This window comes from Girardinichthys multiradiatus, chromosome 4 (assembly GCF_021462225.1).
Source record: "Girardinichthys multiradiatus isolate DD_20200921_A chromosome 4, DD_fGirMul_XY1, whole genome shotgun sequence".
In the NCBI taxonomy this organism is placed as follows: Eukaryota; Metazoa; Chordata; class Actinopteri; order Cyprinodontiformes; family Goodeidae; genus Girardinichthys; species Girardinichthys multiradiatus.
Genome location: NC_061797.1, coordinates 18,645,688 through 18,661,701, shown reverse-complemented (window position 1 = coordinate 18,661,701; position 16,014 = coordinate 18,645,688). Strand labels below are relative to the sequence as shown.

The window sequence follows — 16,014 nt, the reverse complement described above, 5'->3', positions numbered from 1 at the left end:
AGCCGAGGTTTGTGTTTGTGCATTCTAAAATCGTATTTCCCGTTTTGTTTTAAGCTTACAATATAAAGCCAAAGCACACAAATAAATTTAGCAGTATTACCGTATTTTAATTTTTTTTTCAAGTTGATTTGATAAATATTATTTATATCTGTCCGTGTCAGACATTAAAATGTATGCAGGAAAGGTATCAGTTATTTTTTACTTTATTAAAAATCTGTTCATTTCGATATGATAGTGTAATTGTATGTAAAAAGGAAATATTTACTGTCTGCTAAATTTGGTTGCAGAGGTCAAACTGCATGGCCTTTGGAAAAAGCGGTTTCGTTTTTATTTTGTTTTGTTTTGCTGTTTTTGCACAGCCATCCATCTTACATAAAGGTGCAGATTAAAAATATACACCTCCCAGTTATGAAACAGGTCGAGACACAGTGGAATTAATGACTCCTCTTTGTTTCCTCAATTAGTGAAATACTGAAGGGGAGGTGTAGGTGAGAGAGAAGGAAGGAAGGAGATCAGTGGGTCGAGCAGGAGGTGCATCACTGAAAACAGAGCCGACAGACTTGTTTCTGGTGTTTTGCTATCTTTATGGGAAGGCGATTACCACCCAAAATACTTTCCATTCAACAGATGCTGCACTGGATTAAATCAAAGTTTTATTTGATCGCAGATAACGGTGGATGTGAACACACTGCTGGAACGCGCAGACGTCGGTGTTTCTATTGGCTCTCTGCTGCGTCGCTCACAGGAATGACGATTTTTGCTGCTATAACCAGCTGATGCTGAGGCTACGAACACGGAGCCTCCGAAGAACTGTTGACGGCACACTGACCCTTCCGTCATCGACGTTATGTCTGCGGATCCAGGTCGTATCTGCCTACAGAGCCGGAGTGGGGAGGACATTTGATCGTGTCACGACGCACACGCCGTGTTTGTTCGATCTTGTCGCAGGATGCTTCTTCACCTTCCCACATAATCGTTTTCAACGGAATAATGCTCTCTGCTTCACAAGCTCTGCTGTTTCTCCCCACACAGGCGACACATCACATATGCAGGTAAACGTTGCTTTGTTTTTATCACTAACGCTTTAATTTACCACGTATTTATTTAATCCATGTGTGCGCTGGGAATGGATGTCATTCTTGTGGATTTGAGGGTAGCGGAAGCCCTGTCGGTGTGTGTTATTGTGCTGCACTATGGTAAGCATGCTCCGGCAGCTCTGCATGATGCAAGTACTGGTTGCTGTGTAGGCTGAGAAACGCGTGGACGGCGATGGATGGTGCTGAGCTCCGCTCCGCAGCGCAGCGACGGCAGAGACGCAGTTCGGTGCAGAGAGAAAGTAGAGCAGCATTAGCTACTATCCCCTCTTCATCTCCCTCCATCTCACCTCACAACCACGCGCAAGCGCACACTCCTTTGTGTACGCGGACGCACGAACCAAGCTATTAATTTCACGCACTCACTTGTTCTTATTCGACTTTCTTTTTGCAGCAGCCCCTTTTGGTTTTCCTTCTGTCCATCTGTAATTCCTTTCGACTTTCACAGTTATTTAACCCATCTCTTCATTTAGTTGCACGAGAAAGCTCGTTAAAACACGTCCTCGGTCATTTTTTGGGTAAAATGACCAGGTCTTCATGTATTTCAGGTTGCTCCAAAAAGTATTACCTCCCCCTCAGCACCATATCCTCCATCGATGGCCTGCACATCCACCTCATTTCTTTTCCCTGGAAAGCCTAAGATGTGTGGATTGCACACTGCATAGGAAAACGCCCACACATAGGCACATGAGCCAAATCAACATTAAAGTGTTTTCTTCATTGTGCGCTGTTGCTCTGCTGAATAAATCAAGTTGTTTTTACAAATCAAGTTGAACTACTGCAGTGAGAAGTTTTTATGGTTCTAGTCCTGAAGAATTTGAACTGTTGTAGTCAGTTTTTCATCTCTGCTTTTAGACTTACAGCATATTTCAAAAAGTATATACTTGGAGGATAAAAGGTATACAGGATTTATTTTTTTCTGGAGAAGATTTTAAAGACATCTATATTCAGAACTAACTTATACATTGTCAGTTCATTATTTATTTGTCACATTTGTTTTACAGTTTTGTCAGGGTTTATTTATTTGTCACTATGTGCAACACTTTGATCAAGATGGAAATAAACGACACTGCTCAAAAAAATAAAGGGAACACTCAAATAAAACATCCTAGATCTGAATGAATGAAATATTCTCATTAAATACTTTGTTCTGTACAAAGTTGAATGTGCTGACAACAAAATCACACAAAAATCATCAATTGAAATCAAATTTATTAACCAATGGCGGCCTGGATTTGGAGTCACACACAAAATTAAAGTGGAAAAACACACTACAGGCTGATCCAACTTTGATGTAATGTCCTTAAAACAAGTCAAAATGAGGCTCAGTATTGTGTGTGGCCTCCACGTGCCTGTATGACCTCCCTACAACACCTGGGCATGCTCCTGATGAGACGGTGGATGGTCTCCTGAGGGATCTCCTCCCAGACCTGGACTAAAGCATCCGCCAACCCCTGGACAGTCTGTGGTGCAACGTAACGTTTGTGGATGGAGCGAGACATGATGTTCCAGATGTGCTCAATCGGATTCAGGTCTGGGGAACAGGCGGGCCAGTCCATAGCTTCAATGTCTTCATCTTGCAGGAACTGCTGACACACTCCAGCCACATGAGGTCTAGCATTGTCCTGCATTAGGAGGAACCCAGGGCCAACCGCACCAGCATATGGTCTCACAAGGGGTCTGAGGATCTCATCTCGGTACCTAATGGCAGTCAGGCTACCTTTGGCGAGCTCATGGAGGACCATACGGGCCTCCAAAGAAATGCCACCCCACACCATTACTGACCCACTGCCAAACCGGTCATGCTGAAGGATGTTGCAGGCAGCAGATCGCTCTCCACGGTGTCTCCAGACTCTGTCACGTCTGTCACATGTGCTCAGTGTGAACCTGCTTTCATCTGTGAAGAGCACAGGGCGCCAGTGGCGAATTTGCCAATCCTGATGTTCTCTGGCAAATGCCAAGCGTCCTGCACAGTGTTGGGCTGCGTGCACAACCCCCATTTGTGGACGTCGGGCCCTCATACCATCCTCATGGAGTCGGTTTCTAACTGTTTGTGCAGACACATGCACATTTGTGGCCTGCTGGAGGTCATTTTGCAGGGCTCTGGCAGTGCTCCTCCTGTTCCTCCTTGCACAAAGGCGGAGGTAGCGGTCCTGCTGCTGGGTTGTTGCCCTCCTATGGCCTCCTACACGTCTCCTGGTGTACTGGCCTGTCTCCTGGTAGCGCCTCCAGGCTCTGGACACCACGCTGACAGACACAGCAAACCTTCTTGCCACAGCTCACATTGATGTGCCATCCTGGATGAGCTGCACTACCTGAGCCACTTGTGTGGGTTGTAGAGTCCGTCTTATGCTACCACGAGTGTGAAAGCACCACCAACATTCAAAAGTGACCAAAACATCAGTCAGAAAGCATAGGTACTGAGAAGTGGTCTGTGGTCCCCACCTGCAGAACCACTTCTTTATTGAGTGTCTTGCTAATCGCCAAGGATTTCCCCCTGTTCTCTATTTCATTTGCACAACAGCATGTGAAATTGATTGTCAATCAGTGTTGCTTCCTAAGTGGACAGTTTGATTTCACAGAAGTTTAATTTACTTGGAGTTATATTGTGTTGTTTAAGTGTTCCCTTTATTTTTTTGAGCAGTGTATATTGCAAGAACTATTCACTCAACCATCCAAATCATCATGTGCAGGTGCTTCAATCACTTCCGTGGGTACAGATGTATACAATCCAGCAGCAAGATATGCAAAACTGCTTCTACAAACATTTCACAAAGAACGGGTCACTCTCAGGAGCTCAGTTAATTCCAGTGTGGAAATGTGATAGGTGCAATAAGTCCAGTAATGACATTTCTTTGATACTAAATATTCCCCAGTCTACTGGTAGTAGTATTATAAATAGGTGAAAGAGATTGGGAATGACAGCAAATTAGTCCATGCAACATCACAGTACATGCTGAGGCACATATTGTACAGAGGTCGACAGTTTCCGCTGAGTCAACAGCTACTGCCCTACAAACTTCCAGTGGCCTTCAGATTTGCTCAAGAACAAGGCATGGAGAACACCATGGAATGGGTTTACTTAGTCGAGTGGCTAGATTCAAACCTTACGTCTACAAAGGCAATATGAAGATGCAGTGATTTAAAGCATGCCACCACTGGACTCTAGAGGAGTGGAGACATGGTCTCTGACAATAGAGTGGATGTTTCTCGGTTTAGTAGCTTCCGGGAAAACAGCACTGGCTCGACATCATTGTGTCAAATGTTGCGTTTGATGAAGAGGGGAATTTGGTGTTGGGGTGGTTTTTATAAACTGGATTTGTTTGTCTTGTAAAGTACAGACCAAAAGTTTGGACACACCTTCTCATTCAAAGAGTTGTCTTTATTTTCATCACTATAAATATTGTAGCTTCTCACTGAAGGCATCAAAACTATGAATTAACACATGTGGAATTATATACTGAACAAAAAAGTATGAAACAACTGAAAATATGTCTTATATTCTAGGTTCTTCAAAGTAGCCACCTTTTGCTTTGATTACTGCTCCGCACACTCCTGGTATTCTGTTGATGAGCTTCAAGAGGTAGTCACCTGAAATGGTTTTCCAACAGTCTTGAAGGAGTTCCCAGAGATGCTTAGCACTTGTTGGCCCTTTTGCCTTCACTTTGCGGTCCAGCTCACCCCAAACCATCTCGATTGGGTTCAGGTCAGGTGATTGTGGAGGCCAGGTCATCTGGCGCAGCACCCCATCACTCTCCTTCTTGGTCAAATAGCCCTTACACAGTCTGGAGGTGTGTTTGGGGTCATTGTCCTGTTGAAAAATAAATGATGGTCCAACTAACGCAAACCGGATGGAATAGCATGCCGCTGTAAGATGCTGTGGTAGCCATTATGGTTCAGTATGCCTTCAATTTTGAATAAATCCCCAACAGTGTCACCAGCAAAGCAGCCCCACACCATCACGCCTCCTCCTCCATGCTTCACGGTGGGAACCAGGCATGTAGAGTCCATCCGTTCACATCTTCTGCACCGCACAAATACACGGTGGTTGGAACCAAAGATCTCAAACTTGGACTCACCAGACCAAAGCACAGATTTCCACTGGTCTAATGTCCATTCCTTGTGTTCTTTAGCCCAAACAAGTCTCTTCTGCTTGTTGCCTGTCCTCAGCAGTGGTTTCCTAGCAGCTATTTTACCATGAAGGCCTGATTCACACAGTCTCCTCTTAACAGTTGTTCTAGAGATGTGTCTGCTGCTAGAACTCTGTGTGGCATTGACCTGTTCTCTAATCTGAGCTGCTGTTAACCTGCGATTTCTGAGGCTGGTAACTCGGATGAACTTATCGTCCGCAGCAGAGGTGACTCTTGGTCTTCCTTTCCTGGGGCGGTCCTCATGTGAGCCAGTTTCTTTGTAGCGCTTAATGGTTTTTGCGACTGCACTTGGGGACACTTTCAAAGTTTTCCCAATTGTTCGGACTGACTGACCTTCATTTTTTAAACTAATGATGGCCACTCGTTTTTCTTTACTTAGCTGCTTTTTTCTTGCCATAATACAAATTCTAACAGTCTATTCAGTAGGACTATCATCTGTGTACTGTATCCACCTCCTGTACAACACAACTGATGGTCCCAACCCCATTTATGAGGCTTGAAATCCCACTTATTAAACCTGACAGGGCACACCTGTGAAGTGAAAACCATTTCAGGTGACTACCTCTTGAAGCTCATCAACAGAATGCCAAGAGTGTGCGGAGCAGTAATCAAAGCAAAAGGTGGCTACTTTGAAGAACCTAGAATATAAGACATATTTTCAGTTGTTTCACACTTTTTTGTTCAGTATATAATTCCACATGTGTTAATTCACAGTTTTGATGCCTTCAGTGTGAAGTCACAATATTCATAGTCATGAAAATAAAGAAAACTCTTTGAATGAGAAGGTGTGTCCAAACCTTTGGTCTGTACTGTATATAGATAGATATATACTTATCTCATTGTTGATTTTGGCCCTGTAGTTCCAGTAAAAGGGCCCTGTAGCTCCCCCATCCCTGTTTGTACATTACAGGGCTCCAAACAAGATCTATTAAGACACTGATGAGAGGTGTGGAAAAATTTGACTGGTCTGCACAGGGTCCTCACCCAACAGCCCAACAGAACCTTTGGGATGAATTAGAAAAGAGACTGCAGGATAGAACTTCTCAGAGTCTGACCTCACAAACGTGCTTTAGGAAGAATGTTCAAAAATTCCTATAAACCATTCCTAAGCCTTGTGGATAGCCATCCCAGAAGAGTTGAAACTGTTGTAGCTGCAAAGGGTGGGCCGAGTTTTTATTAAGCCCTATGGATTAGGAGTTGGATAAACGGTACAATAATTTCCCATCACTACAAACCTCAATGACTAGGAGCTCAGAATGGTATAAATAATACAACATGCCTTTTCCTGACAAAATGTAAATAAAAACAGATTCATTATTTAAAAAATAACGGTTGTTGCAATGTTGCATTTTTTTGTGAAATTCCTGTCTCAATTCCTATTAGAAACCAACTTCTTGGTTGATTGAAGACACTTAAATCAACATGTTAGCACACACCTTCTTATTTAATGGTTTGTCTTTATTTTTCATAGTCATCATAGTTTTGATGTCTTCACTATGTATCTACAATGTAGAAAGTAATGAAAATAAAGAAAAGCCTTTGAATGACAAAGGTGTGTCCAAAGGTTTGACTGATATAAAGTGGGTTATGACCAGTTTTGGGTTTAACTGTAATTACAGTGTCACATCCTCTAAAACTAGGGTGTCAAATTCCAGTCCTGCTGGGTCACTCTCCTGCTACGTTGAGATGTGTTTCTGGTTCACTACACCTGAATCAAATAATCAAGTTATTAGCAAGACTCTGTAGATCTGGACTGCATGGTGAAGAGGCAATCCAGCTAGTTCATGGAGGTGTTTTGAACCAGGGACACGTTTCAAAATTGTGTGACTCTGGCCCTTGATGATTACAGCTTGAGATCCTTGCTCTAACAATTGCCATCATAAGGTTTAAACTCATTTTTATGAGTGGCCATGGACAGAGCAAGAGTAAATGGAGTTTTCTCTGAGATTCTTGTAGGATTTAAGATTTGATGTCTCTCTGTAGCTTCTACATGCTGGGGGACTTGTTGATAGCAATAACAAGCTGCTACCAAGTCACCAGAGACATCTATTCATTTATTTTTTTTTAAAGTGTTGTGGAATTTTCTTATCAAAGTGGAGAGAAGTTGACTCACAAGAAGAGAAAAATCCGGACTTTGTCTTTATAAGTTTTATTCAAAGGCATTCAGCGTTTGAATGACTCTGTCACCGAGCAAGTCAGTTAAGCGGAGCCCCGATCAACATTTACACACAGTATTTATACTAGAACATGACAGTGTTATCTCAACTTCAAAGAGTCTGTGTTTTATGACCCAAACCCTTCTTGAGTTCAAAGGTGACAAGGTTATCTAGGAACAGACCTAATTGCCCTTCCTGACATCGTCCTAAAAGATGGGTCTGAACCATTAAACTTCTGATAATGGCTTTTACAGCTTCTTCCTCTAACACAGATGTTCTGAGGAGTAAGATAAAAAAATTTCATACACTGTGGAATGCTTACTGCAAGAATTTCCATCACACTCCCCCCTTATGATCATAAGACAATCATACAAAAATTCTAGCAAACCAACACCTAGAAAAATAATCAAAACAAAAGAAAAAAACAAAAAAGAAAAATATATAAATCAAACGCCGTATAGTCATGGCCCTCACGAAGAGCTAAGGTTCGCAAATCACCAGGAAAACAAACTGAAAGAGCAAGAATAACAACACCGCACAAAAACCCCACCAAAACTCCATGTATACCACTAAAATGCTGAACATCAGTAATAACTCCCCAAACACTTTAGAGTTAGCACATCATTAAAGCATCTTAAGCAACATAAAATCCATCGGTATCCATACCATCCGTCACCTCAAATGCAGAATCATCACAATTATGACAAACAGAAATTAAGTTCACATCCTTATCAACATGTAACATGGAAAAATGTATCAGTCTCATTACCATTCCCCTAACCATTGGAATAATACAACATGAAAGAAACATCAAAATCAAAAAGAAACATAAAAGAATCACTCCAATCTTTACTAACCAAGATGTCCATCCACCAGCAAAGAACCAAGACCAAGGATTCCAAGAGGAACTCATATTCTCCTTCCGTTGGGTCGTCAGCAAGTCCTCAAACTTATCATGGATACTTGTCATGTTTTTAGACACATCAGGAATAAAAGTGCAACATTGTTCCCCAATTAAATGACAAACACCACCCCTCTCAGCTAAGAGATAATCCAAAGCCATTCTATTTTGCAAACTCATAGTTCTTATAGCCTGCTGCTCCGTAGTTAGAACAGTGAAACCTTCCTCAGATAAAGCAGTAAGATTTTCTAACTCAACTGACAACTCATTAATCCTATGGGCGGCATTAGCAGCACCATAACTAGGAAAAATTGTACCCAAAATCCCTTTCCAATGTGGGATCCTAGCTCTCTTTTGCCGTTTGAGCATTGTCTTCCTCTCTAATAATGGGCTGATTGAATCATAAGTCGTGACCGTAGGTAGTAAGTGAGCTAGATAACATACTCCAGACCAAATAGCAGGCAGATACAGATATGATCTGTTTCCACACATCCAAACCATGTTCTTAGGACACGAGAACCCATCTCTACTAGGAAAAGTAACAAGAACCCTGGTTAATTTACCTGCCATGCCATACAATTGACTTCCATTCGGTAAGGCTGTAAGATTAAGAGTTAACACAAAAGGATCTGGAGCCAAAGATTCTGAAATAGTATAAGGATCAGTTCTGACAGGACAAGGTCTAGATGTATTACTGTGGGTCAAGGCACATGAACCTGGTATAATAGTTTTGCAACCCTCCGTCTTTCCAAGGAAATAAGGTGTGCTTTCCTCCTGAGCAATGCAAATATCTGGATCTTTAATCGGATTTCTATTACCCCAAATTCTATAAAGAGTTCCTGTAGACGCAGATGTTAAATTAGTCTCACTAGAAAATTTACTAACATTTCTGCTTTCCCGTACAGTATAATTCCTCACCCAAGGAAATATGACCTCCACCAACCGGTTATCTGGAAAGAAAGTAGCTAGAGTATAAGCAGTATCAATAGGAACTGGTAACAAAAATGGTTGATCATTAATAACACGTGGAATCAAACAACAAACATAGCAACTATTATTTCTTATCTTCCTCACGGTTTGATGCATCAGTTGCCACCAGACATTATCAGCATGATCATAGTAGTCAGAAAAGTGATGAATCTCTCGTCGAATCCGCTAATGAGTATTATTAGCACAATTCCTCAGATTAGCCACACATTGTCTTTGCTGTACCTTTTCCCAAATGAACACAAGAGTTATAAAAATACTTGCAATACCAATCATTAGCATCAGAACAGACCATCTTCCATTTAACTGCATCGTGACCTTGAAGTGGAATGTCCTTTCTTCTGGTACAGAAAGCAAACAGTTTTTTTCTCAAAGAAAACAAATTATAAACAAACTTAAAAAAACAAAAATCCTGCTGCCTCTCCTGAGTGGCTTCTGTGCTTCAGGCTGCCCTGTTACCAGTCTGGTACAGGTGGGCGGTCGTTGGAAGCTCCTCTAGGTAGGAGGTTCAGAACCAGGATGCTGCTCGGGTGGTGTTCCAGTGAACACCTTGCAGTGCGTAAAATGGACCCAGGTGTCACGTTCCTGGGCGTTTACGGCAGTGTGAGTCACCAGCAGAATTTGAAACGGACCTCTCCACCGCTTGTCTCTCCAGTGACGTCTCCTGGTATCTCTAAACAGCACCCACTGTCCTGGCTGGAACTGGTGCAGGGGTCTGTCAGCTACTGGGGGTAAGGCAGCTTTCACCGTCTGATGGGAGAGAGAGAGAGAACGTGACAGAACCTTACAATATTCCAACATGGAATGTTCAAAATGAGCAGTTGTTAGTGTGCTTAGGTTAGTACTCGGTCTTCCCCCTGTATTTGCAGGTCTCCCAAAAAGGATTTCAAAAGGACTCAAATTAGCTCTGGATCTATTTCTCATCCGCATATACATAAGAACCAGAGGGAGAGCTTTTGGCCAGGACAAGCCTGTTTCTTCACAGCATTTAGCCAACTTACTCTTTATTGTTCCATTTTCTCGTTCTACTACTCTACCTGATTGTGGGTGGTGAGCACAACGTGTTTTCAACTGGAAACCTAGAAGCTTACTAATTTCTTGCAAAGCTTTGTTAACAAAATGTGTCCCGTTATCACTGGAAATCACCTCTGGGATTCCCCAGTGGGGAAGAATCTCTGTCAACAAAGACTTCGCTACAGCATTGCTGTCTGCGTGTTTCGTTGGAAACGCTTCAACATATTTAGAAAACATGTCCACAACCACCAAACAATATTTCTTCCCTTCAGCAGGTGTCAACTCAATGAAATCCATCATCAAATGCTGAAATGGGAACCGTGGAGGTGGATGTGCCGCCTGTGATTGTGCAGGAACCCTCGAGGGGTTGTGAGAAGCACAGATCAAACATCTTTTACAATAATGTTCAGCTACCACTGAAAACCCATTTGTATACCAATATTTTTTAACCATATCCAGCATTCCCCCTTTGGACACATGATCCAATCCATGCGTCCATTTAGCAAACCAGGGAAAAAAATGTTTAGGCAGGCATGGTCTACCATCAGAAACATGCCAGCCAGAACTGCTGTTAAAGATACACCCAGCTCTTCGCCATTTTTCTTTTTCCTGTGAAGTAGCAAAAGATTGCATTTCAGGAACAGTGACAGCTTGCGGATCAGTCAGAGAAAGAAAAGTTTCATCTGAGGAGAAAGGCCTCAAAGCCGCGGTTTTTGCTGCCAAGTCCGCGGCTGCATTACCCCTAGAAACAAAATCAGACTGTCCTGTGTGCGCAGCACACTTAACCACAGCCAAACGTGCGGGTAACATAAGAGCATCCAAAAGATCAGACACTTGTCTAGCATTCAAGATAGGTTTTCCATCTGATTTCAAAAAGGAGCGATGTTTCCACAAGGCCCCGAAATCATGCACCACTCCGAAACAATATCTTGAGTCTGTGTAAATAGTCACAGTCTTTCCTTCTGCCAACTTGCAAGCTTCAGTCAAAGCAATTAATTCAGCTGTTTGAGCTGAGTAATGCGCTGGCAAAGGACCTGAGCGCAAAACAGCTGAGTCAGAGCACACTGCAAACCCTACTTGGTTCAGACCCACTGCAGAACGGGAGGAAGACCCATCTACATACAAGATAAGATCAGGGTTAGTCAAAGGGGTGTCTTGCAAGTCAGGACGAGGGGTACAAACAACATTTAAGACAGCTGCGCAGTCATGACTTTCACCATCCTCCTCAGTAGGCAGTAGTGTGGCTGGATTTAAAGTGTTAGAACGTTTAATTGTAATGTTGGGCATGTCCAATAATATTGAAGAATACCTCAGCCACCTTGCTGCTGATAGATGAGACGTCTTTTGTTCCAGGAGGATGATGGAAACAGAATTTGGAACAAAAACTGTCAATGGATTATATCCAACAATGTCACGTGATGCTAACACTGCTTTCTCAGCTGTAGCAATAGCTCGCAAACAACCAGGCAGCCCAGCTGCAACTGGATCAAGCTTACTGGAATAATAAGCCACAGGTCGCAATTTATCACCATGGGATTGCAACAACACAGATGACATGAAACCAGATTTTTCATCCACCATTTGAATAAATGGCTTGTCAGAGTTTGGTAAAGCCAATGCAGGCGCAGAAGACAGGGCTGTTTTTATATCAATGAAAGCCAGTTCTGCCTCATCTGTCCATTTAATTTTGTCTGCAGCTGCCAAGCTCCGTCCATATATTAAACTGGCCAAAGGCGCTTCCAGCTCAGAGTAATTCAGAATGTGAGCTCTGCAATAACCTGTCATACCCAAAAATGACATCATTTGTTTCTTGGTGACAGGTTGTGGGATTTTCAGAACTGCTTCAATGCGCTGAGGGGACAGTTTTCTGCTTTTATGTGAGAGAACATGACCAAGAAATGTCACTTCTTCCTGTACAAACTGCATTTTAAATTTTGAAACTTTGTGACCCTTTTTATGAAGATGTTGAAGCAGTTTTAAGGTGTCTTTCCTACACTGATCCGCTGATCCTGCTGATAATAATAAATCATCAACATACTGTGTAAGGACAGTTCCAGGAGACAGAGTCAAATCAGCCAAAGAGTCCTTCAGAGTTGTGTTAAAAATAGTTGGACTCTCTGTGTAGCCCTGACAAAGACGAGTAAAACAATATGGCTTCCCATCAAACTCAAAAGCAAACCAATACTGACTGTCCTTGTGTACAGGGACAGAAAAAAATGCATTTGCCAGGTCTATCACTGAAAAATATTTAGCTTCTGGTGGAATTTGTGACAGAATCGTAGAAGGGTTCGGAACTGATGGTGCACGGGCCACAACAGACTGGTTGACAGCCTGAAGGTCCATGACAAATCTCCATTCGTCAGGCTCTCCAGGGGGCCTAATTTTTTTCACAGGGAACAACGGTGTTCTCACAAGTGAATTTGGACAGGGTACAATTACCCCAGCTCTAAGGAGGGAATCAAAAACAGGACGAATTCCCTCCAAAGCTTCCTTTTTCCATAAGTATTGTTTCTGACATGGCCTGTAGTTTGATTTAGGAGTAACAACAACTGGCTCACAATCTGTAATAAGACCAACATCATATTTGTGAGCAGCCCACAATGAATCAGGCAGCTCTTCAAGATCTGCATCCGCAGAAGAAGCAGTAGCTAAAAACAGATGTGAATGTGAAATCAGTTGCACTGTACGATTACAGGAAACAACAGTGGAACAATGTATTTTAAAAGCATTTTGAGAAGGAGACGCAAACACATATGGGACATCGGTCTCCCTCCAATCCGTGGCAAGGAGACAACGTCTAACAAAAAACCCCACATCCTTCCATTCCATATTTTCAGACTTGGCCAATAATACATGCGTCACCAAACCAGAAACTTGAAAAAATGCAGCTGTTCAGAGGTCAAAGTCACAGATAAAGCTGCTATGTGATCATTCCAGTACATGTCAGAGAGGTGCACTCTCTCATTTGTAATTTTGTACCAACTGTTCTCATAATCAAAATCAGGTCCTTCAGATACATGTGAAGTACATTGCAGATCATCTGCACTCATTATCTCACTGTTGGGTTTATGATTATTGATTGATTAATCTTGATCAATAATTATAATTACAAATCATAATCTGACAAAATCAACTTCCTAATCAAAATCCTCATTTATGAATCGAGACCAGAGATGTTTCTGTTGTTGTAATTGCGGCTCAACGTCTTTGACAATTACAACCGTTAAATACTCCGTAATAATTAATAACTATTGCCGGAGATGTCACTGTTTAATCGACCGTTTCTGCCGAAACATGTGGAACGTTAACCTTATTTTGACTGACGAATCACTTTCGCACACAATGAACACAAAACGCTCTCTCTTTATCTATGTGAATATTTATTAATCTCCACCTACTTAACATGCAAAATTCTACAAACACAGGGGTAACACATCTAACTAAGCAAAATTCAACAAACGGCAGTGGGTATGTATTGAATCAACCAGCAGTTTATGGCAAAAACAGAAGAAGGAAATGAGAATATGAAAAGTGGTGTGGTGGCGAGTGGTGGGGGGTTGGAGCGCAGCTCCGACTGTACTTTATGATCTTCTGATCATAAAACTTCCCCCCAACTCCTGAGCACAAAGGATTCTAACGTTTGGCGGCAAGCTGGCACAGTGAGATTGAAGACAAAGGGGAAATGGAGAATTTTACCATGAGGTCGTTTAACAGTCCAGTCTTACAACGCACCCGCGTTGACTCTCAGATAGTAAATACAAGCAGCTCTAGGACCGCGGCGGATCCTGATATCAAAATAACACATCAAAGTTTCAATAAGCAAGGTTACATGCACATATCATTCAGAACACATGAGATCCTAACCAGCGATTCTGATCGCTTCTACAACCTCTGACCCTGCCCAGGCCTTCTAATAAAGAAATGAAAGATTAAATAAAAGATGGGTTTTACTTGGTGAAGTTTCCTTCTGGGTCCGCGAGTGGGAGGAAAAAAGGGGGGGCTGAGTGTTGTGCGCGTCCGCAGTTACACTCCAAGAGAGCGGTCAGTCCTGTCCTTTGGTCTTCTTGACGAAAAGGAAAAAATAGGATCTGACCATCAGCAGTCGACTAGGGGTGAAACACGATGGCGGTTCGTTTCCTCGAACTCCGTGTTTTAGTTACGTGTTAAACTCACGTCTTCGATCGGCAAAGTGAAATTCCTGGCCTTCCTAGTCCAGAAACCTCAGTTATGAATTGTTCATTGGCCAACGAGAGAGAGAAATAACTGAAAACTCCACGTGGGATCTCTGTTACTTCCAGTTGCGTGGCGACCCCGTCAAGATTGCCAGCTGAAAAGCGAGTTTTAAAAATGTCCGCCTTCCTATATAGCGTCTTGTGACGTCAGACTTGGGGCGTGTCATATCAGCCGCCATGTCCTGGATACAAAATGGCCGAAAGCAGCAGGAGGCCTGGTGTCTGTGCAAGTAGTCCAATATTCAGCAACAAGTGGTCCAACATCACTATCAGGTGTCACAGCATTTACTGCCAATGCGACAAAATTTTGAGGTACAGGACCAACTGGAAGCTTCCACTGATATGCATATAAGGGTTGATCTGGGGCCCAATGTACTGCAGTGTAGTCATAGTCAAAGTCTTTCTGAGTGTGAACTGTCAGTCCATCAGGGTTTGAAATAATAGTAATATTTAATCTGCACATCAAATCTCTACCCATCAAATTTAAAGGACACAAAGGAGACACCAAAAAAGAGTGTTTTAACTGCACTCCCTGTGGAGTGGAACCCTTTAGAGGAACCGAAAAACTTTCCCTAACTGTTTCACCTGAAGCAGAGACAGAATGAACATATCGACCACTCAGTTTTGGCTGCTCTTTGATACATTTAGGTGATAAAACAGAGTGTTCGCTCCTGAATCTACAACAAAAGAAATTTCTTCATCCATCACCATCATAGAAAACATAGGCATTCTTTTAAAAGCAGGGTTCTGTGTATGGAGATATGTGCCTGGTAAAACTACGGAGGCACCTTCTAAGTGTAATATGGCCTCTGTAAGCAACCTATGTGAATCAGTATTTTCATGCAACTGTGTGTGTTTTTGTGAAACCTCACGCTCCTTAAGAGACCCCTCCTCAATGCAAGTGGCAGCCAGATCCAGGGTCCCGTCCTCCCCCCCGTCAGTTACCGCTGCAGTTTCTCTGGACATTCATTCCTCCAGTGTCCCAACTTTCCACAGTTATTCAATTCAATTCAATTCAAAGATACTTTATTGATCCCCGAGGGGAAATTAGAACAATTATGGCAAGCATCGGAACGGGACCACTGTCCCCTTCCCCGACCTCTGCCCCGGCGTACCCGGCCTCGTCCTCGAGGAAAAGAACCACGTTGATTTGTACTGCAGTACAGGGTCAAGGCAGCGTTATGCAAATCAGTCTCTCTTTTGTCCACTTTTTTCTTCTTCCTGTCGTTGATAACATCATCGCTGTGTAAAGCATGTCTTTTCAGCTCCTCAAAACGCACCCCATGTCTCCAACCAACATAAAGAGTCTTAGTTTGTGCTGCGATCTCAGGGAGAAGTCCTTCCATAATATATCCACACAGCATCTTTTCCCAGGGGCCCAAAACGGTAAAGTCAGCGGGGCGCTCCATACCTGAATGTTTATTGAACGCTTCTTCCATCCGGTAAAGAAAATCAGCGACAGTCTCATCAGGACGTTGT

General features: G+C 42.7%; 1 protein-coding gene across 12 annotated transcripts in view; it reads left to right on the top strand.

The window, feature by feature from the left end:
* The first annotated feature begins 550 nt into the window (after positions 1-550).
* The window catches only part of cdkl5 (cyclin-dependent kinase-like 5), an 80,377-nt gene continuing 64,913 nt past the window's right edge, over positions 551-16,014 (top strand). For 9 of the 12 annotated variants that reach the window (XM_047362485.1, XM_047362487.1, XM_047362486.1 and 6 more), the window contains exon 1: positions 551-1,052. The gene's annotated coding sequence lies outside the window, so the exon portion shown is untranslated. The remainder of the gene's footprint in view (positions 1,053-16,014) is intronic. The other 3 variants (XM_047362483.1, XM_047362477.1, XM_047362475.1) reach the window with 1 other exon arrangement.